This window comes from Notamacropus eugenii, chromosome 1, assembly GCF_028372415.1.
Source record: "Notamacropus eugenii isolate mMacEug1 chromosome 1, mMacEug1.pri_v2, whole genome shotgun sequence".
Classification (NCBI taxonomy): domain Eukaryota; kingdom Metazoa; phylum Chordata; class Mammalia; order Diprotodontia; family Macropodidae; genus Notamacropus; species Notamacropus eugenii.
Window position 1 is genome coordinate 727025652 of NC_092872.1, and position 22370 is coordinate 727048021.

The window sequence follows — 22370 nt, forward strand, 5'->3', positions numbered from 1 at the left end:
CTGGTCTCATCGTTCAGTGCCACAGATTTCTCACTCACAATGAGCAAAGTGGAGGGTGAAAATGTTGTAGTCTTCTACTGTCAGGAGTGGGGTCAATACCCTCCCCCATTGGGCCATCATTTTACATAAGCCTTCCTAGGCAGTTTCAGCTTAGGGGAGCAACTGCTCCTTCCAGTGTCCCCCAGGGAAAAGTAGCCACTGCATTATGTTCTATACTGAGCTCAGCTGGGAGTCCTACATGTCATTAATGCACTTTTGGTGGAGTTGTGAACTAGTCCAACCATTTTACAGAACAATTAGGAACTATGTCCAAAGGGCTCAGTAAGTGTGCATACCCTTTGACCAGGTACTACCATGGCTGAGTTTGTATTCCAAAGAGATTAAAGAAAGAGGAAGAGGACCTATCTGTACAAAAATAATTGTAGCAGCTACTTCCTCCAGGTTCTCCCAGGGAAGAAAAACCACTGTTCTGTGTTCTGCACTGAGCTCAGATAGAAGCCCTCATCCCACCATGCCTTAGTAAATTCATTCACTGGCATGATCTCACCATCCTCCTGAAAGATCTCTTCACTTTGAGGATTCCACTGAATAACTCACTTGAGTTGTTTGGAGGGTGTGGCCCTGAACTTCTCTCCTTAAGAGGAGGGCCTGACTTAGACATTGCTTCATTTCCCACCTGGCTGTATTACTTTGGAAATTCCCTGCTTGAGTTCTCTACCATGTCCCTGCACAGGGTACCTTTCCCACAAACTCCTGCTTTTCAATTTCTTTTTCTCTTTTGCTTTCTATTACACTGGAGGGCAGCCAGGTGGGGCAGTGGATAGAGCATCAAGCCTGGAGTCAGGAATTCCTGAGTTCCAATGCAGCCTCAAACACTAGCTGTGTGACCCTGAGCAAGTCACTAAACCCTGTTTACATCAGTTTCCTCATCTGTGAAATAAGCTGGAGAAGGAAATGGCAAACCACTCCAATGTCTCTGCCAAGAAAACCCTAAATGGGGCAGGAAAACTCAAACACAACTGAAAAATGACTAAACAATATTAGACTGCAGATTCCTTGAAGTCAAGGCTGTCTTCTTCATTCATTGCTTACTGCAGTGCCTTAGCATTACTAAGTGCTTCATAAAACTCAACTGACTGATTTCAGTCTCTACCTTCCTACCTTGGAATTCACACTCCACATTCTACAGGTAAGGTCAAGTAGAGACTAAAATGGTAATGTGAGAAATTCAGGAAAAGATAGGATTTCTTACGATTGAGAATTTGCTTGAAATGGAGATAATAATAGAACTACCTCATGGGGTTCTTTGGAGGCTCAAATGAGATAATATTTGTCAAGTGCTTGGCAGAATTGTAATGTTAAAGACTAGTTATTGCCCCTATTATTCCCATCGATTTTCATTTGTAGTCTTCTTGTAAGAAGAAAGTATAAAGTAGTGGTGTGATCAAAGTCTACCATACTAACACAGGGGATGCCCTTCCAAGAGTACTTAATTGAAATAATGAATTCCCCACCAGCTAAGTCTTTACTTTTATTTTTGGTTATATTTGAATATGTCTCACCTACAACAAAAGGCAGGTGCGTACACACACACACACACACACACACACACACGAACACACTTTCCCTCTTCCTTATGCACAGCTTGGCTGGGAACTGAGACTATTCCAAATGTACATGCTCATTCCCCACACCAGCTCTCTCTGCTCTATCTCTTCTCTGAGGCAGACTGCTTTACTTTACAGACTACAGCTGATGCATTCCTCTTCTCTGCCTTTTCCTCCTTCATTTTAAAAATTATGAACTTAGCGTTCCACAGGCACAAACCTTCTGATTCACAAAGTACACAACAAACAGGGTAGTGGATAAAGCTATACACTCTTGCTCTGTACATTTCATTTTTTACAGTATATTTTATATTTAGGAAGGTAGTAATAAATAAAAGAAATAATTAAAATAATGTCACCTCATGTTTTTTTGTTTTCCTCTATTTCATTTTCAAATGTGTTTTGGATACTCTGTTCTTTTTCTCCTTTAATACTTTCACTTTCTCCAAAAGCAACATCACATCGTGGCTAGAAAGGGGTTCTGAGTGACATGAAGGCCTGAGTTCAAGTTTGACTTCTGATATATTCCTGTTCTTTAACCTAAGACACAACATTGAACCATTGGTATGGTAGGCAACTCCAAGATGAGAAGTTGCACAGAAGGTATTGACCTGTATTGATAGAGGGAGTGTATTCCTTGGAGAATTTCTGATAGCAATGATACCAAAGGTACAGTGTCTGTATCAATTTTCACTAACTACCTCCTAATCTGAAGCCCACTTCCCACAGAAAAAGATAAGCAAGACCAATCAAGATATTGGCCATGTCTGAAAATGCCTCTCCTTCTAAACCTCTGGGCCATCACCTCTCTGCCATCAGGTGGGAGGAAGGTTCATTATCAAGCTTCTGAAGTTAGGATTTTCCTAATTCCTAGTCTCTTTCCAGGCATGGTCCTGTGCTTAAAGCAACTGCCCCATACACTTCATGAGCAATTTAAAGTAGTGTCCATTTAAAGAATAATTCTGACTCTGATTTTTGACCTGCTGATCTGAGAAAGTAACTCCTTTTAGGACAGGACCTGGCACCTAGTAAGCACTTAATAAATGCTTGTTTCCTTCATTAGCCAGATTTTCTCTCTTGGATTTATTGTTTTTCCTGCTTTTTCTCAAATTCCCAGAAACTTGTTCTCTCTCTGTCTTCTGTTCCTTTTACCTGAGGAATCAAGAGCCCAGGTTTGCTGTAGGTGATAAAGTTTCCAGAGAGTGTGATTTTACTGAAAAAACCAGTGGGGAGACTAAATATTGCTGTCCAGAAGAGACCATGGATGAACAGATTCCCATGGGGAGGAATGCTTACTCTGGCAAGGACAATGGACCCTCCTGCTCCACTTGCAGTACTTGTTCCTAGAATCTCCCAGTTTTAACTCAGTCTCTCTGCCTCACTAAGTGCAGCTTCATCACGTTCTTAACTTTGGGCCTTCCCTATCCAACTGTAGAACCCCATTTGTCTTTCACTTTCATACCATCTCCAGTTGGAACTTTTGCATCTTCACTAAACTGTAAGATGATAAATTGGTTAGCAGTACTCCAGGTGATGTAAGAATATAGCTTCTGGTCCTGCTTCTGCGTCCATGGTCTTGTGGCCATGAGGAATAAAAATTGCCTTAATGTTAGAAAAACACCAAGTACAGAGTTAGTTCAACACCCTGATGCCTCCTTCCTTCCTCCTAGTCAGTTCTTAGAGGAGAGCACTTCCCCTTACTGGTTTCCTAGTCCATGAACCTTGGAAACCTCCAGGGCTTTTCATCTAGACAGTTCTTTGGCAGCATCTTCAGTCCTCCACATCAAATGCATTTCCTTTCCTTTATGTAGCTGTGCAGATTTAGGATTTCATCACTTGTGGGCTACACCATGATCAAACTGAGTCACTTCCAGGGAAAAACCATTCAGAGCCCTGGGCAGAAACCACAGTACACGAATATCTGCCACAGATCCTTGTGAAGCTTTGTTTTAATTAAAGTGATTCCAAATATGTAAGGTCCACAGTGGCTACCTGAATGAATAGGAGCAACAGCTCAGATTAGGATATATTCCTAAAACCACCATCAACAATTATTCACCACACATTATGTTCAGGCTCATCTCATGGCCAAGAGAAAACAATTTGATGAGAAAACGAAATCCAAGGAAGATTTAAGTTGTATAACTTCCTCACAGGGATCCCTTCTTATCACTATCATCCAATCTACCCTGAAACATGGTCTTCACTAATTTCTGATCTTGCCTCTAAGCTAGATTTTTAAACTTTTTGTAACACTCACCACCAGACTAATTTCTTTCAGGCTTTGTTGTCTCTCCACTACTCTTTTTTAAAATACTGCTCTTTTTCTTTTTTTATTCATCCTCAATTAATGGTAATTAAAAATATTTTTATTCTCATGATTAGTTATGCTTCAAGTCAATTGGCTATTAGATACTGTAGCTAAATCTCAAATAAAACCTGCTGATACACAACCTAGTGTTCTTCTCTTTGTACTTTGCTGCCTTTTAACTCTCTAGTTTAATTCACTTAAACATAGCATTTACCCAAAAAGCAGAAAGGAATCAAGAACTTTAGTCTTAAAACCTTATTGTATATTATCAAAAATGTATGACTTATCAGGGCACCAGGAGGGAGGAATGCCCATACCAAAACGGATTCTTATCCTTCCTCCTCCATTCTAAGGGAGGAGGGTCACCTGTAACAAAATCTATTTTCTAGCACCCATATTTCCCCCTCCACATGAGAGTGAATCAAATAGACGAAATCCTTGTAATAACAATTCATAGACAAGCAAAATAAACTCCCACATTGACCACATCCAAAATATCAGGAAAGCTGAGTGCAACACAATGGATGCTTTTCAATTGTGCTGTGGGAGAATATTTTTAAGAGTCCCTTGAAAAGCACAGAGGTCAAATCTGTCAATATTTAAAGAAATTAATTCAGATTATTCAATGGAAGATCAAAGATAAAGGTCAATCACATAAATATCAGAAGTTGGGAAGCATATTTCATTATGAATCCTCTTGAAATAAATGGTCACTGCTGACAAAATGAAAAACAAAAAAGATGCTGAAGTACGAGTAATTGACAAAAAGTTAAAATGTTACTTATTATACTTATGGATAAGTGAACAATTCATAAATAAACAAGTGATAGCAAAGGCAGGTGTAAAATGGATAATTTTGACTACATTAAATTTAAAAAGGTTTCATATAAATAAAACATATGTAGCCAAGATTAGAAGGAAAGCAGGAAAGTGGCAGAAATTTTTATAGACAGTTTATTAGAAAAACATCTCATCTAAAATATATAAATAACTTTGCCAAATGTATAAGAATAGAAATCATTCCCCAAGTGATAAAGTCAAAGGATATGAACAGGCAGTTTTCCAATAAAGAAGTCAAAAGAATTCATAGTGATATAAAAAATGTTCCAAATCATTACTGATTAGAGAAATGTCAATTAAAACAACCTTGAGATACCATTTTACACCTTCCAGATTGGCTGAAACCAAAGAAGTGGAAAGTGACAAAAAGGTAGGAGGGGTGTGGAAAAACTGGGACACTAATTCAGTGTTAGTGCAACTGTAAAATGATCCAACCATTTTGGTTAGCCATCTAAAATTATGCCGAAAGAGTTATTAAACTATTCTATAGCCTTTGACCCAGCCATAACACTACATGGTCTATCTCACTATAAAAATGACCCATTACAAAAAATTGAAGAAACAAGAGATGAACTTTGAGTGCTGTTTGAAGCATCATCTATTTCATTTTCATTATTCTTATTTTTATTAACCATGGCTAATATGGAAATGTTTTCCTTTGCTTCACAGGCAACATGGGTATCCTCAATGGGTGAGGGAAGCACTGGGGAAGGGAAAGAATTTGGAACTCAAGTTAAAAAAAAAGTAAATGTAAGGTCTTTTGTGTGTGTGGAGAGGATCAATTGGTCTCGGTGGTGTCATTTGGCTCTAAACATATGCCTCCCTGATACCCACAATTTCTATGGTTATAGCACAGGAGAAAGAAACATATCCTTGGGTTTCTGGCCTGAGACCAGATTACAAGAAAGCAGCATGTGGCACTCACCTGTCTAGGCCTGGCTGTCAGCACAGGAGCCATCCCTCTTCTTCCAGGCTACCACTTACTTGGGTGGGGCAGAGGCCACAGAAGGAGGTGCTGGGTAGAGAAGGAGAACCATGAGAATGAAGGACCAACCTGGGGGTCTGCCCTGCTCAGAGACTAGGAATCCTCACTTCTGCCCTTGGGGGGTGAGGGTGGGGCTAGAAGGAAACAGTCATTTCTCTGTGTGGGAGGGGAATCTCTCTTTAGATACAAAATTGGAGAACACACTTGTGAGAGAGCAAAAAGTTAAGTTTACACAGAAGTTAGAAGTTGATGAAGTCATTGAGAATAAGTTAGATAACAGGAAAGCCAGAAGACTGCAGATGGACTCAACCAATCAGGAGACATGCAATGGCCTTCAGAAATTCACAAAACTTTTTTTTTAAAATTTATTTAAGTTTTCAACATTCATTTCCACAAAATTTTGGGTTCCAAATTTTCTCTCCATTTCTCCGCTCCCCCTTCCCCAAAATGCCAAGCATTCTAATTACCCTTATCACCAATCTGCCCTCCCTTCTAACATCCCTCCCTTCCCTTATCCCCATCTTCTCTTTTGTCCTGTAGGGCAAGATAACTTTCTATACCCCCATTACCTGTATTTCTTATTTCCTAGTTGCAAGAGCAATACTCAACAGTTGTTCCTAAAACTTTGAGTTTCAACTTCTCTTCCTCCCTCCCTCCCCACTTTGGGAAGGCAAGCAATTCAATATAGGCCATATATGTGTAGTTTTGCAAATGACTTCCATAATAGTCGTGTTGTGTAAGAATAACTATATTTCCCTCCATCCTATCCTGCCCATTTCTTCTGCTCTCTCTTTTGACCCTGTCCCTCCTCAAGAGCATTGACTTCTAATTGCTCCCTCCTCCCACTGCCTTCTTTCCATCATCCCCCCCTACCCTGCTTATCCCCTTCTCCCCCACTCTCCTGTATTGTAAGATAGGTTTTCATACCAAAGTGAGTGTGCATTTTATTCCTTCCTTTAGTGGAATGTGATGAGAGTAAGCTTCATGTTTTTTCTCTCACCTCCCCACTTTTCCGTCCACTGAAAAGTCATTTACTTGCCTCTTTTATGAGAGATAATTTGCCCCATTCCATTTCTCCTCCCAATATATTTCTCTCACCCCTTAATTTCATTTTATTTTTTAAGATATGATCCCATCCTATTCCATTCACCCTGTGCTCTCTGTCTCTGTGTGTGTGTGTGTGTGTGTGTGTGTGTGTGTGTAATCCCACCAACTACCCAGATACTGAAAGAAGTTTTCAAGAGTTACAAATATTGTCTTTCCATATAGTAAACAGTTCAACTTTAGGAAGTCCCTTATGATTTCTTTTTGCTGTTTACCTTTTCATGCTTCTCTTGATTCTTGTGTTTGAAAGTCAAATTTTCTTTTCAGCTATGGTCTTTTCATCAAGAATGCTTGAAAGTCCTCTATTTCATTGAAATACCATTTTTTCCCCTGAAGTATTATACTTAGTTTTGCTGGGAAGGTGATTCTTGGTTTTAGTCCTAGTTCCTTTGACTTCTGGAATATAATATTCCATGCCCTTTGATCCCTTAATGTAGAAGCTGCTAGATCTTGTGCTACCCTGATTATATTTCCACAATACTTGAATTATTTCTTTCTAGCTGCTTGCAATATTTTCTCCTTGATCAGGGAACACTGGAATTTGGCCACAATATTCCTAGGAGTTTCTTTTTTTTGGATCTCTTTCAGGAAGTGATCAGTGGATTCTTTCAATATTTATTTTGCCCCCTGGTTCTAGAATCTCAGGGCAGTTTTCCTTGATAATTTCATGGAAGATGATGTCTAGGCTCTTTTTTTGATCATGGCTTTCAGGTAGTCTCATAATTTTTAAATTGTCTCTCCTGGATCTATTTTCCAGGTCAGTTGTTTTTCCAATCAGATATTTCACATTATCTTCCATTTTTTCATTCTTTTGGTTTTGTTTTGTGATTTCTTGGTTTCTCATAAAGTCATTAGCTTCCATCTGCTCCATTCTAATTTTTAAAGTACTATTTTCTTCAGTGAGCTTTTCAACCTTCTTTTCCATTTGACTAATTCTGCTTTTGAAAGCATTCTTCTCCTATTGGCTTTTTGTACCTCTTTTGCCAATTGAGTTAGCCTATTTTTAAAGATGTTATTTTCTTCAGCATATTTTTGGGTCTCCTTTAGCAAGGTGTTGACACACATTTCATGCTTTTCTTGCATCTCTCTCATTTCTCTTCCCAGTTTTTCCTCCACCTCTCTTACTTGATTTTCAAAATCCTTTTTGAGCTCTTCCATGGCCTGAGACCATTGAATATTTATTTTGGATGTTTGGGATACAGAAGCCTTGACTTTTATGTCTTTCCCTGATGGTAAGCATTGTTCTTCCTCATCTGAAAGGATGGGAGAATATATCTGTTCACCAAGAAAGTAACCTCCTATAGTCTTATTTTTTTCCCCTTCTTTTGGCATTTTCCCAACCAGTAACTTGACTTTTGGGTCCTTTGTCAAGAGTAGGGTATACTCTGGAAATCTGTAAGATCTCAGTTCCTCCAGGGTGGCACAATCAAGCATGTACACTGGTCTGGGAGCAGGAAGGGATTTTTGTGTCCAGAATCTTAGCAGTTACCTCTCCACAGCCACCTGGCCTCCAGTTCTGCCAAGTCAGCACTGGAGGCTGATTTTCAGATAAGCTGGATGAGCAGGACTGCCATTCAGTATCAGTCTGCTGATAGGTCTACCTGCCTCACCTCTCTCCCTGTTACCATCCATCCTCCATCAGCCACCAAAGTTATTTCCTAAAGCATACATCTAAATAAACTTCAGTGGTTCCCTAGTGTCTTCAAGAACAAATACAAAATCCTCTATTTGGCATTCAAAGCCCTTCATAATGCAGCCCCCTCCTACTTGTCTAGTCTTTCTACACCTTACTCTATGACATGTACTTTTTGATCCAGTGTTACTAGCCTCCTCAATGTTTCACAAGCAAGACTCTGAGTATTTTCTCTGGCTGTGTGTCTCCCATGCCTGGAATGCTCTCCTTCCTCATCTCTGCCTTCTGGATTCCTTTAAATCAAGGTCTCATCAAGACCACTCAAGGTCTCATCATCTACAGGAAGCCTTTCTCAATCCCTCTAATTCTAGTGCTTTCCCTGTCTTATTTCCAATTTATCCCTATATAGCTTATCTGTACGTAGTTGTTTGTTGTCTTTCCCATTAAACTGTGAACCCTTTCAAAGCAGGGACCCTTCTGCCTTTTTTTAGGGGGGAGGGGAATATCTTCAGTGCCTGGCCCATAGTAGGCACTTAAGAAATGTTTATTGGCAATTTTTTTTTGCCAGCACCGATCAAGAATATGTCATATTGATACTAGATGGGTATTACTTCTGATATTATTTTAAAATGTTTTAAAATAGATTTTTTTAACAGCTTGAGCTTAAAGCAAAATTAAGCTCAGTTATGGTTAATGTTGAGCCTGATTATTGTATAATAAATTATCTTCTCCCATAATGTTATATTGTTTCTTTTGCTTTCTTTATTATGTTGGGATTTTTCCCACTGTTTTTTAGAGCTGACATGTTTTGAAAATTTTCATGAGCTGAAGTGAATACACTTCTTGAGCATTTATGAACACTTATATTGGTTATTTGAAGTTATCAGTAAGAATATCATGTTTTATGATTGCCTTTATTATTATAGTTGTTTATTTGTGTGTTGCTTACAATTGTGTGTGAGCTATTATTTTTATTGCTAAGTTGTGTTGGATTTAACTGATGTGGCAAGCAATGCCCTACTCTTTGGTGAATGGTCCAACTTTGGAATGATGGAGTGACATTATGAGGCTCTATGTGACCAGTGGTACATTAAGCAGCTAGCTAGCTCAGTGATTAGAGCCCTGGGGCTGGAGTCAGGAGTACCTGAGTTCAAACCCAGTCTCAGACACTTACTAGCTGTGTAACCAAGGGCAAGTCTTAATTCTGTTTGCCTCAGTTCCTCACGTACGTACGATAAGTTGAAGAAGGAAATGGCCTTTTCATCAGGATGGACTGGAAATATCTTATTTCATGGAATGTCCATCTCCTTGCCTGAAATATCATGCCCAAATTTGCTGGATAACAGATCCTTGGTTGTAGTCCCAGCTCCTTTGCTTTACGGAATATCATGTTCCAATTCCTTCAGTCTTTTAATGTAGAAGCTGCAAGGTCCTGTGTGATCCTGACTGTACTTCCTTGATATTTGAATGGTCTCTTTCTGGCTGCCTGTAGTATTTTCTCCTTTACTGGACAGTTCTGGAATTTGGGAACGATATTCCTTGGTGCTTTTAGTTTGGGATCCCTTTAGGGAGGGGAACAGTGGATTCTTTCAATGACTATTTCGCCCTCTGGATCTAGGACTTCTGGGCAGTTTCCCTGATGATTTCTTGAAAGATATTGTCCAAGCTCTTTTTTTTATCATGGCTTTCTGGTAGGTCAATAATTCTTAGATTTTCTCTCCTGGATCTATTTTCCAGGTCAGTTGTTTTTCCAATTAGACATTTTACATTTTCTTCTATCTTTTCATTCTTTAGATTTTGTTTGACTGATTCTTTTTTTCTGGGTATTTTAATCATTTTATTAATAATATCAGCATTCTAATAAAAGAATGGTCATTTGGCAATGTCTCTCTTAGACAAAAACTATCCTGGCAGCAATTTCATGGCTTACAACATAAAGAAGAGGGGTATTCCTGAGGGTAGGAACAACTCTGATTGGTTAACAATGAGAGAATGAATATTACAATAAAGCCCTGGACCTGGATTTTAGTTATGTCATATACTTCAGTTACCCCCAGTTTATGCAATCTATTTAAAGAATTTATTCCTCACCCAAGTTTGAGCAGAGGGGAGTCTCTCCTTAGACTAGAAGTCTGGATCTAGTTGGGTGGAGTAGCAATACCCAGAGTGAGGAGAATGTTAATCCCATCTTCCATCAGCCTTGTCCTAGAAAGACTGGACAAGAAAATAGCATGGGGGAAAGGAAACTACGGTCTCCCCAATTTTAATAATTGGCTATTAATATGAGAGAGAAATAATAACTTCTTTCAGTACTGTTCCATTTCTCTTTTCCTACTGCTTTCCTCCTCCCTCCCCAGTCATCATTATACTCTTTGAGTTGGAAAAGACCTTAGAGATCACTGATCTAACAACATCATTTTGTAGATGAGGAAACTGAGGCCCAGATTAACTGAAGAGGAAGTTGAATACTTAAACAACCCCATCTCAGAAAAAGAAATCGAACACGCCATCAATGAACACCCTAGGAAAAAATCTCCAGGGTCAGATGGATTTACAAGTGAATTGTATCAAACATTCAAAGAACAGTTAACTCTAATACTTTATAGACTATTTGGGAAAATTGGGGAAGGAGTGAGTCCTCCCAAATTCTTTTTATGATACAAATATGGTTTTGATACCTAAGCCAGGAAGAGCCAAAACAGAGAAAGAAAATTATAGACCAATTTCTCTAATGAATATAGATGCAAAAATTTTAAATAGGACTTTAGCAAAATGAATACAGCAACTTATCATGAGAATAATACATTATGATCAGGTAGGATTTATACCAGGAATGCAGGGCTGTCTCAGTATTAGGAAAACTATTAGCATTATTGATCATATCAACAACAAAACTAACAGAAACTACATGATTATTTCAATAGATGCAGAAAAAGTTTTTGACAAAATACAACACCCATTCCTATCAAAAACACTTGAGAACATAGAAATAAAGGAACTTTCCATAAAATAATAAGGAGTATATACCTAAAACCTTCAGCAAGCATTATACGCAATTGAGATAAGCTAGATGCATTTCCAATAAGATCAGGGGTGAAACAAGAATGTCCATTATCACCATTACAATTCAATATGGTACTAGAAATGTTAGCTGTAGCAGTAAGAGAAGAAAAAGCAATTAAAAGAATTAGAATAGGCAAAGAAGAAACTAAGTTACCACTCTTTGCAGATGATATGATGATATACTTAGAGAATCCCAGACAATCAAGTAAAAACTACTTGAGATAATAAACCAAATTTGAAGTCACTAGCCTAGGCTTTGCAAAATCTACCCTCTCTTTTTCAAAGTTTGGTAAATGTTCCCTTTTCCAGAGTTGTGGCACTTCACCCTTTTCTCCAAGATTTTTTACAGACACATGACAGCGGCTAAGCAACGAAGCACATTATACATTCCTATCAGAATAGCTGGATATTATCTGTCTCCTTTTATTTTTGGTATATACTTCCTGCTGGTAATTTTTTTCCTGCCTCATTTCTGGGTCTAAGTTCAATAAGTAAACCAAAGTTAAGCAAGATTGAAGTTGTATAGCTTTCTCACAGGAATCCCTTGCAATCACCATCATCCAATCTACCCTGAAATATGGTCTTCACTATTCTGATCTTGCCTCCACACAAGATTTTTAAAATCTTTTTGTAATATTTGTCACCAGAATAATTTATCAGGCATTGTTGTCTCTCCACTACTCTTTTTTAAATATAATGTTCTATTTCTGACCTTAGACTCTTCCTAGCTGTGTGACTCTGGGCAAGTCACTTAACCCCTTTTGCCTCAGCTCCCTCATCTGTAAAATGAGCTAGAGAAGAAAATGGCAAACCATGCTAGGATCTTTGCCAAGAAAACCCCAAATGGGGTGACAGAGAGGTTGTTGTGACTGAAATGACTCAGCAACAAGAAGACCAAAAAGTCAGATTAAATTGCATTGAGAGGTAGTGGATTTTTTTATCTTTACAATATTCTCATTTTCTACTCCTTCCTCCTGCTCTGTCTACTTCATTCTACATTGATTCATATGAGTCCTCCTTGAGTTCTAGGGAAAAGTTCCTTGCGTGATTTCTTATATTACAATATTTTTTAATCACCTTTGTATACCATAACATAAACAGCCATTCCACAAATGATGGGAATCTTCTTAGTTTCCAACTCTTTGCCATTGCAAAAAGACCTGCTGGGAATGTTTTTGTACACATGGGTTATTCCTCATTCTTTGACCCCTTGGCACCTAGTAGTAGTATTGTTGGGACAAAGGGCACGTGCACAGTTTAGAAATTTTCTCAGCATTATTCCAAATTGGTTTCAGGAAGGGCTGGTCCAAGTTGTAGCTCTATCAACAGTAGGAGACATCTCCAGTCTTACTGATCACTGGACTCAAATAGCTCCTGAGTAGAAAGTGAGACTGGTGACCTAGTACAGCCCTCCCTCATTTAAATCAAATTCATCTGCAAGTTAGGGCATCACCTTCCTGATGACATGCTCATCTTCCAGAATGAAGGACAGACAATAAACTGTAGTTCCAGAAGGACAAGTCAGCTCCTTCCTCTCCCCTCCTGCCAGAATTTCCCTCTGTCCACATGAGCTATCATCCCCTTGGGGTTTACTGGCTAGTTTCACTCTTAAAGACCAGGTCTTAAATGCAATTCACTCTGACTCTCATAGATTGGCCAATAGGTCACAGCCCAAGCATCTGGTATTGGTCAGTGTTTGGGCTCCAGCAGCCTATGGACTCCTAAAATAGTATTTGTTTCTGTTTTGGCCAGAAATCCTGAAGGTCTTCCCCTCTCAGAATGATTTTATTTATTTTTTGTTAGATAAAAGGGACCATTCCTCCCACATTTCTAAACCAGCCTTAATCACTGAATGGGGCTTTGCCTCAGTTAAAGTGAGAATTCCTGTAGACCTTAGCTTCAAAAGCCCAAGGTCTCCCACTGCAAGCTGGGCAATCTCCAATTTTCCTGATCTATAATTTACCACTGGACCCAGGTGGCTCAGCAGAACAAAATGAGGCTGGAGATCTTCCACAGCCCTCCCTCACTTAAACTCAATTCATTTCTAAGTCATGGCATCATTTTCCTGATGTCATGGTTCAACACATGGCCCACAATCGCAACAACCATCAACAGCATATTGATATATTTGTTTTCCCATAGACCATCTAGAACTTCTCATTTTACTTTCTTGTCAACTCTCCCAATCTAATAAGTATGAGGAGGAACCTGAGAGAATCTTAATTTTCCTTTTTTCCTCTCCTCTCTATTTTTAAGAGGAATAGTGTTATAGTTTATCAAAGGCCTTGTCTGAGTCTACTGATGAAACCATATTCTTATTGTTCATGTTATTAATGAAGTCTATCATGTCAGTAGTTTTCTGAATTTTGAATCAAATACGAATGCCTAACACCAGTCCAATCTCATAACGTAAAACCTAGAGAAAATGGTGCTGTAATCTCTTTGATTTAATTAACATCATCTTTTTTTGAAGGAGGCATTTGGTAGGGGTCTTTCTCTTTCTATATTTTCAAACAGCTTCTATAATATTAAAATGATCCATGAAAATTCCAAAGGAATGATTATAAAATATGAAGAGAGAAATGATGAACTTGGAGTGCAGATTGAGGCATGTTCCTTTTCACTTTGATTTTTATCGCACTTTTTCTTGGACTAAGGCCAATATGGAAATGCTTTGCATTACTTCACATGCAACATGGACATGGTATTATTTGCCTTCTCAATGGGTGGGGGAAAGACTGGAAGGAGGGGAAAGAATCTGGAACTCAAACTTTAAAAAAACTAAATGTAAGGTCTTTTTTGGTGGGAGGAGGATGAACCGGTCTCTGAGGTATCATTTAGCTCTACATATGTGATTATTTGATGCCCACAATTTCCAGAGTACCATCCTAAGAGAATAAAACGTATTCCCATTCTCTGGCCTGAGATATTTCAGGAAGGCAGCACGTGGCACTCACCTTTCTGTGCCTGGGTCAGGGGCTATTCCTCTTCCTCCAGGCTCCCCGCTACTGGGGTGGGGCAGAGGTCACACGAGGCAGGGCTGAGGAAGAAAGTTCGAGAAGTGTGAGGAGGAACCATGCTGGAGGTGTACCCTGCTCAGGTAATAGAAATCCCCAGTTCTGCCATGGGGAGGGGGGAATCAGGGAACACAGAGCAGAACTGGGGGTGGGGAGGGGAGTAAGAGAAGAAATCAGGCATTTCTGACCTGGGGGAGCCAGGCTCTCTTTGGAGCCAAAGCTGGAAAACAGCCACGTGACCCCCCTGAGCACCCCGGGGGGCGTGCACGTCCTTCTGGGAGTCGTAGTCTGGAGGATGAAGCGCTTGTGCGCATGCCCGTACCTCGGCCCCTCCCCCGGCATGAACAGTCGTCAGGCTTGCATGCCTGCCACGCCCCTTCCGGCACTTCCTGCCAGGAGCCCCGCCCCTTCCGGCGCTTCCTGCCAGGAGCCCCGCCCCCCTAAGTTCCTCCCCTTACCTCCAGCGAGGTCTACCCAGGCCCAGAACCCACGGGAAGTCAGCAGGCGTGGGTTTCCAGAGCTGGAAGTGCCCGGGGGCTCCTCCCAGTCTAGTGCACCCTGCTGTCTCCTACTCCGGCAGGCAGTGCCAACAGGGCGCAGTTCTAAGGAATTGTTTCCCTGGCATCGCAATCATCCCGCCGGAAGTGACGCTGCCACGAAGGGAAGCGGTAGCTCGGAGGAAGGAAACCTCGAGCTGCAGCCTCGAAGACACGAGGGGCAGCAGGAGCGGGCGAGAGGGCGCCAGAGGCCAGCGGGACCCCGGGAAGGCAGAAGGCTCCGCTGTGTCCTCTGCCAGACCCCGTGTGGGCTCCGTGGGACAAGGACCACGGACGAGGGGAGAAGGCGGAGCCTGGCAGTGCCCACTGTGCTGGAGTTGTTCGCCATTTCCTCCTCTGGCTTATTTTTGAGGCGAGGAAACTGAACATTAAACAAGGATAAATGACTTGCCCTGCGTCACAAAGCTGTTAAGAGTTTAAGGCCAAAGTTAAATTCAGTCCTGCTGACTCCACTCCATTGACTGGGCCAAGGATTTTCTCACAGGCTCAGCGAGTGCTTTCATTATCTCACCAAGTACAACTTGTGTGTTCAAATCTTATTGATATGTTTGTTTTTACATTTTCCACCCTGCCCAAATATATTTTCCCCTTCCCTATGCAAAGAAACTTTCTTAATAACAAGGAATAAAAAGAGAGAGAAAGCAGTTCAAGAAATCTAATTAACATCTTAATTTTTTCAAACAATGTAAGTCACATTCCACAAATGTAACCCACCACATCTGCTAAGAAGGGAAGAGGAAGAATTTAGAAAATGAGGGAGTATCTGTCTCCCCTTGCTCTTCTGAGATTGTTTGAAAATCAGAGATGCAAGATTTTTGCATTTGACGGTACCTATTGCTTGAAGAGATAATAGCTTCAGCCAAATTAAAAAGTAGTCATTTACAAAATGGATTAAATGTGTTTTATGTCACAACCTCATAATTTCACTGTGGATTTTTATTTTAAAAAATATTGGGGGAGAATAATTGAAAATGTCTTCTCTTTCCTGATACATGACTAACACAATTAGAAATTATAAAATACATCAGTTTACTTAACTTGGGTTATAAATATATATATTTTTGTTTATTGTTTTCCTAAGTCAGGGAATATGTTTTTCCTCAAAATTGCAGGGTTTTTAAAAAATCTATTAAAAGATATATGCAAAAGAAGCCAAAATCTATATTTCTTTTGTTGCATTAAGTGATTCTTAGAAATAATTCACTTGCCTTCATTTCTTTGAAATAATGATTTATGTATCTTTTACTCCTATAAACTTTTCCTAATGTAATACAGATATGTTTGATTTCTGGAGGCATGTTTGACTATATTATATACCATCAAGATTTAGGCAGTATGATTTTTCATTCAGGTTTAAAAGTTTATTTCAAAATGGTTTGTTGTTTTTTTTTGTCAGGATGTAAAAGTTGCACATAGGTTGCAAAATAATTTTCAAATGCTATGAAAGAAAAGTGCTTAAGCTAAAATTTTGATATCAAAATGTATATTCATGTTAAATTGACCAGAATCTTTGGTAGTATATTAAAATATATTATTATTATCCCATAACTGGATAGGAGAATGTATACTTTGATGGTATAAAATATTTTACTTTAAAATCACACTAGAAAAAAATTTTTTGACTGTACTCTAGATTTTGAGAAAGTAAATTTGAAGTATTTCAAAAGAAAGGTTCTGAGCTATGGTCCCATGGAATTAAGTGACTTTGGGGACAATCAGCCAAAAAGAGATGGGAAAACTTCAACAATGAAATGCTGGAGAAAGAAAATTCCAAATGAGTAGAAAAATGAATTGTATCTGGACAGACTGAAGTGTATCCATGGTAAACTCACCAACCACGTTAGACTGAAAAGCAAATGTAGAGACAATAGAAGCAAGATGAAAATAAGAAAGAATATATGAGTATTGTATGGTCCTAGAAAAATTGTGTCAGGAATGTTAAAATTCAGAATAAATTGAGGCTGGTAGTGAAGACTGAGGATGACAGAAAAGATGGTTATGTTGTTGACAAGTCATGTTGGGAGGGAAAAAAAGCTCCAAGAAGAGACAGGATAATAACTGACAATACAGTAAAGATCTCATTATTTTTATTTTGTTTTTATTTTTTTTTTTTTTTTTGCTTCAAGAATAAAATGGTCCCTCATGTGGAAAAGGGATTAGACATTTCCTGTTTGGTCTGAGAAATGGCAAAAGGAGGAGCAGTGGGCAACAGGGCAAAGTGGTCAACTTAGGCTCAAAGTCAAGAAACCTGCCTAAAAATTAGAACTGTCCAAAAGGTAGGTGATGGCAGCTTTGTGGTTCTGAGCCTAGTCAGGAAGACAAATTCAGATCTGACCTCAGACACTTATTAACTGCGTGACCCTGGGCAACTCACTTCACCTTTTTGCCTCAGTTTCCTCATCTGTAAAATGAGCTAGAGAATATGCCTAATATGGCAAACCATATTAGGATCTTTGCCAAGAAACCTCCAATTGGGATGACAGAGAGGTAGTTATGGCTAAAATGACTTGATAACAACAAGAAAAACAAAAAGATTAAGTTGCATTCAGAGGAGGTGGATTTCCTCTCTAAGGAGGTCTTTCAAGCAGAAACTGAACTACCACTTGTAAGGATCCCAGGCCAAGAACACTCCTCTCTTTCTAGTTTTAGGAGACATTTTGCTGTCCAGGGCTAAGGCTCAGCAAGCAATCTGTGCCCTGAACTTGGCATAACAACAGTCCTTTGTGCTCACCCTCTGGATGAACTCTTTGGCAGCTAAATCACAGAACTGGAGATCCCTGAGCTGGGGCAAACATCAGTGGGAACCACATCCCAGTCGTGAAGCCCTGCTATGTATGAACTTGGGTAACTGGGTAACATTGCCTCATTGTTGCTGTCATACCCCACTGCTGCCGTTATGACTCACTACTTCTTTATGTAGCCATACATCAAGGCTTAGCCTCTCTGCCTTGGGTCTCCTCAGTCCTAGGCCAGACCCCAGTGTCTAGTTTCTTTCCTCCAATGGAATAAAGAAGGCCTTTTGCCTAGAACCTCTTCTTTAAACTTGCATGAACACAACCTTTATATTTCAGATATATTTTAGTTGTAAGGATAGTGTTCAAATGGTGGGAGTGAGCAAAGAGGTGTGGTAGGAATCCTTACGACACATTCAGGAGACAATGAATGAACCCTTTGGACTAGAGGAACAATGGGGTCCCATGATAAATTAGGAAATACACAAAAAGCCACAGGCCACACTTTCTCCCCTCCTACTGAAGCATAGATAGCCAGTTATCTTTGGAGCCTGAGGAGATGAAAGAGCTGGAAAGTGAAGTGATTCTGTTTCATTAAGGGCAACACACCCCTGAGTCTGAATATTGTTCCACGCAGGGACAGGGAATACCTGAGGATGACCATCCTATGTCATGAGCCCTAGAAATAAACTCAGCAGCTGAAGTCCACCTTTTCCTCCAAGGCCCATCCTGCTTTTCATGCTCCCATCCCCCACATCTGTCCTGACTGCCCAGAGCCCTTATTAACCAACTTGCCTCTCTCCCAACCCCAAGAATCAGCATTGGGCAGAGCCTAGCATGGAGGGGGCGGGGGGTCAGCAGCTCAGTTCCTCGGCCTCCTACTGCTCTGGCTCCCAGATAAGGAAGGAGAACACACAGTGGTCGTGGGATCACAAACATCATTGTATTCTCCTTTTGACATCATTCAAAGTTCATTTGGGAGCTTTCTTCTCATTCATTTGTTAAAGTTATTGAAATTGTTTAATGTCCTCTTTTGAGTATACAATACTTAAGTCAAGTAATTATCAGTCCCCCTGAGTTTTTTTTCTTTTTGAAGGGTTAACAATCATTTTAATCAAACACATGTATGATTTCTTTAACCAAGCACATATATCATTCACCTAGTTCAGGGGAGTTAGCACCCTGAACTTAACAGAAAATACAGAGAAATCAAAGATCAACAGACATGGCTTCCTCCACCTGAACTCAACAGACAATTCAGATGTCTGACCATAGGTAGCAGAGAGGGAAGCATCAACATCTGGGTTCTGAAAGCCAGGGGGCTCTTTAGTGGCTTCCCAGAGTCCTCATCTGACCAAGCAAATACTTACAGTCAGTAAGCCCCAAAGTAATCAAAGATCAACAGACATGGCTTCCTCTGCCTGAATTCAACAGACAGTACAACTGTCTGACCATAGTTACCAGAGAGGGAAGCATCGACATCTGGGTTCTCAAAGCCAGAGGGGCTCCTTAAAGCAGCTTCCCAGAGTCCTTGTCTGGCACTCCAACCTTCTTACAAAAACCAAGCCCCTGCGACTGGTTTTTCTTGAAAGTCAATGAATTTTGGTGACCTTTGTTTAGTTTCTCATTTTACATGCCAGATGACAGATTATTGTGACTCAGTCTCCAGCCTCCTTGTCTGAATCTGCAGTGGAGTAAATCACCATGTCCTGCAGGAGCAGTGAGAATATAAGCGCTAGCTGCATACCTGGGTACCAAGAGAATCCAGGAAAGGTCCCCAGGCTTCTCATCTACAGCACACTCTGCCTGCCCTCTGGGGTCCCTGCATGGTTTAGTGGTACAGATTTCTCAATCACAATAAGCAAAATGGAGGGTGAAAATGTTGCAGTCTTCTCTTGTCAGCAGTGGGGCCAATACCCATTGCACATACATCTTCCCAGGCAATTTCAGCTCAGGGAGTAGCTGCTTCCTCCAATGTTCTCCAGGGAAAAGTATTCACTGCATTCTATACTGCGCTCAACTGGAAGTCTTACATCTCACTAATGCATTGTTTGTGTTCATCCTTCATTGCTGAAGAAGACCATGCCATCAGAGAAATAATTACTTGACTTGCACTTGACTTTGTTTTGAGTGAGGGAGGGCTGTTCAGGTCACCAGCCTCACTTCTACTCCAGAGCCATCTGAATCCAGTGACCAGATATTCATCAGGATGACTGGAGATGACCCAGTATGCACTGGGAGACCTTGGGCCCTTTAGGCCAAGATCTTTGCAGGTACTCACTTAGGGAGAGGTAATGCCCATTCATTGAATAGGCCTGTTTAAGAAGTAAGCAGGGCATGGCCCCTTTAATGAGGCCAAGAAAAAGAAAGACATCAGGCTGGGAGGGAAACAGCAACAGTTACTACTGATAATCACTCCAAAGCCAGGAGTGTCCAGAGGAGCCCTTGGGCTCTGTATCCCAAAGAGATCAAAGAAAGGGGAAAAGAACCTATCTGTACAAAAATAATGGTAGCATCCCCTTGATTTTCAGTTTTTGGCCACCAAAAAGAGAGCTGCTATAAATATTGTTGTACATGTGGAACCCTTTCCCATTTCTATGATCTCTTTGGGATAGAGTCCCAGAAGTGATATTGCTGGGTCAAAGGGTATGCACATTTTTGTGCCCTTTGGGTATCATTCCAAATTGCCCTACAGAATAGTTGGATCAGCTCACAGCTCCACCAACAATGACTTAGTGTTCCAACTCTCCTACATCTTCTCCAACATTTATCATCTTCCTGTTTTGTCATGTTAGCCAATCTGATACATGTGACATGGTACCTCAGAGTTGTTTTGATTTGCTTCTTTCTAATCAATAGTGATTTAGAGCATTTTTTCATATGATTATAGATAGCTTTAATTTATTCCTCTGAAAACTGCCTGTTCATAATGTTATTTGACCATTTATCAATTGGGGAATGGCTGAACAAGTTGTGGTATATGAATGTAATGGAATACTATTGTGCTATGAGAAACGATGATCAGGAAGACTTCAAAGAAACCTGGAAAGACTCATATGAACTGATGCTAAATGAAAGAAGCAGAACCAGGAGAACTTTGTACATAGCAACAACCACAGTGTGCGAGGAATTTTTCTGGTAGACTTATTATTTCATTGCAATGCATGGACTTAAAATATTTCCATTGGACTCTTGGGGCAAAACGCCTTACACATCCAGAGAAAGAACTGTGGAATTGGATCGCAGATAGAAACAATTCTTTTGTATTATGTTTTGTTTTGTTTTATGGTTTCTCCCATTCATTTTCAATCTTCTATGCAACATGTATTTAATAGGAATGTACGTGTAGAACCTATATAACATTGTATGCCATCTCAGAGGGAGTGAGGAGGGAGGGGAGAGTGAAGCAGAGGGAAGGGAAAAACATCTAAGATATATGGAAGTGATTGTCAAACACTGAAAACAAATAAAATAATTTAATTTTAAAACAAAATAATTCTAACAACTACTTCCTCCAGGGTCTCTCAGGGAAGAGAAACCACTATTCTGTATTCTGTACTGAGCTCAGATAAAAGCCCTCATCCCACCATGCCTTAGGAAATTCATTCACTGGCATGATCTCATCATCCTATAAGATCTCATCACTTTGAGGACTCCACTGAATAACTCACTGAGCTGTTTGGAGGGTGTGGCCCTGAACTTCTCTCTTTAAGAGGAGGACCTGGCTTAGACATTGCTTCATTTCTCACCTGGCTTTACTACTTTGGAAATTCCCTGACTGAGTTCTCTACCATGTCCCTGCACAGGGTACCTTTCCCACAAACTCCTGCTTTTCAACTTCTTTTTCTCTTTTGCTTTCTATTATATTGGGGGGCAGCTAGGTGGGGCAGTGGATAGAGCACCAGGCTTGGAGTCAGGAATACCTGAGTTCAAATGCAGCCTCAAACACTAGCTGTGTGACCCTGGGCAAGTCACTTAACCCTGTTTACATCAGTTTCCTCATCTGTGAAATAAGCTAGAGAAGGAAATGGCAAACCACTCTATATCTCTATCAAGAAAACCCCAAATGGGCAGGAAAACTGAGACACAACTGAAAAATGACTGGACAATATTAGATTACAAATTCCTTGAAGTCAGGGCTGTCTTCTTCATATTTATACTCCCTGCTTATTGTGGTGCCTGACAAGTACTAAGGACTTTATAAAGGTTGATTGATTTCAGTCTCCACCTTCCTACCTTGGAATTCACATCCACATTCTACAACTAAGGTCATGCAGAGAGTAAAATGTTAATGTGGGAAATTTAGGAAAAGACAGGATTTGCTGATATCGAGAGTTTGCTTGAAATGCTTTAATTTGGATCTCCATATTCACATTAGAGGAGGTAAAGCATTAGCTGATTTTGCCAAGGATGACAAAAGCTTAGCTTTTCACCCAAAGATGTTGTACCTTACAAAGAAGGGTCTATATAGCATCATACTAACAGTCATTGGTAAATTCTATGTGATCCAAAAGATGGGAA

The 22370-nt window shown here is 40.1% G+C and overlaps 1 long non-coding RNA gene across 5 annotated transcripts in view; it reads right to left on the minus strand.

Moving 5' to 3' along the window:
- Positions 1 to 1788: 1788 nt before the first annotated feature.
- LOC140522313 (uncharacterized) overlaps positions 1789 to 22370 on the minus strand; it is a 37156-nt gene continuing 16574 nt past the window's right edge. For 3 of the 5 annotated variants that reach the window (XR_011973281.1, XR_011973280.1, XR_011973278.1), the window contains 4 exons: positions 14501 to 14583; positions 10572 to 10694; positions 5684 to 5773; positions 1789 to 3599 (listed from right to left, as the gene is read on the minus strand). This is a non-coding gene — a long non-coding RNA (uncharacterized lncRNA). Of the gene's footprint in view, positions 3600 to 5683; positions 5774 to 10571; positions 10695 to 14500; positions 14584 to 14748; positions 14838 to 22370 lie in introns of those variants that run through there. The other 2 variants (XR_011973282.1, XR_011973279.1) reach the window with 2 other exon arrangements.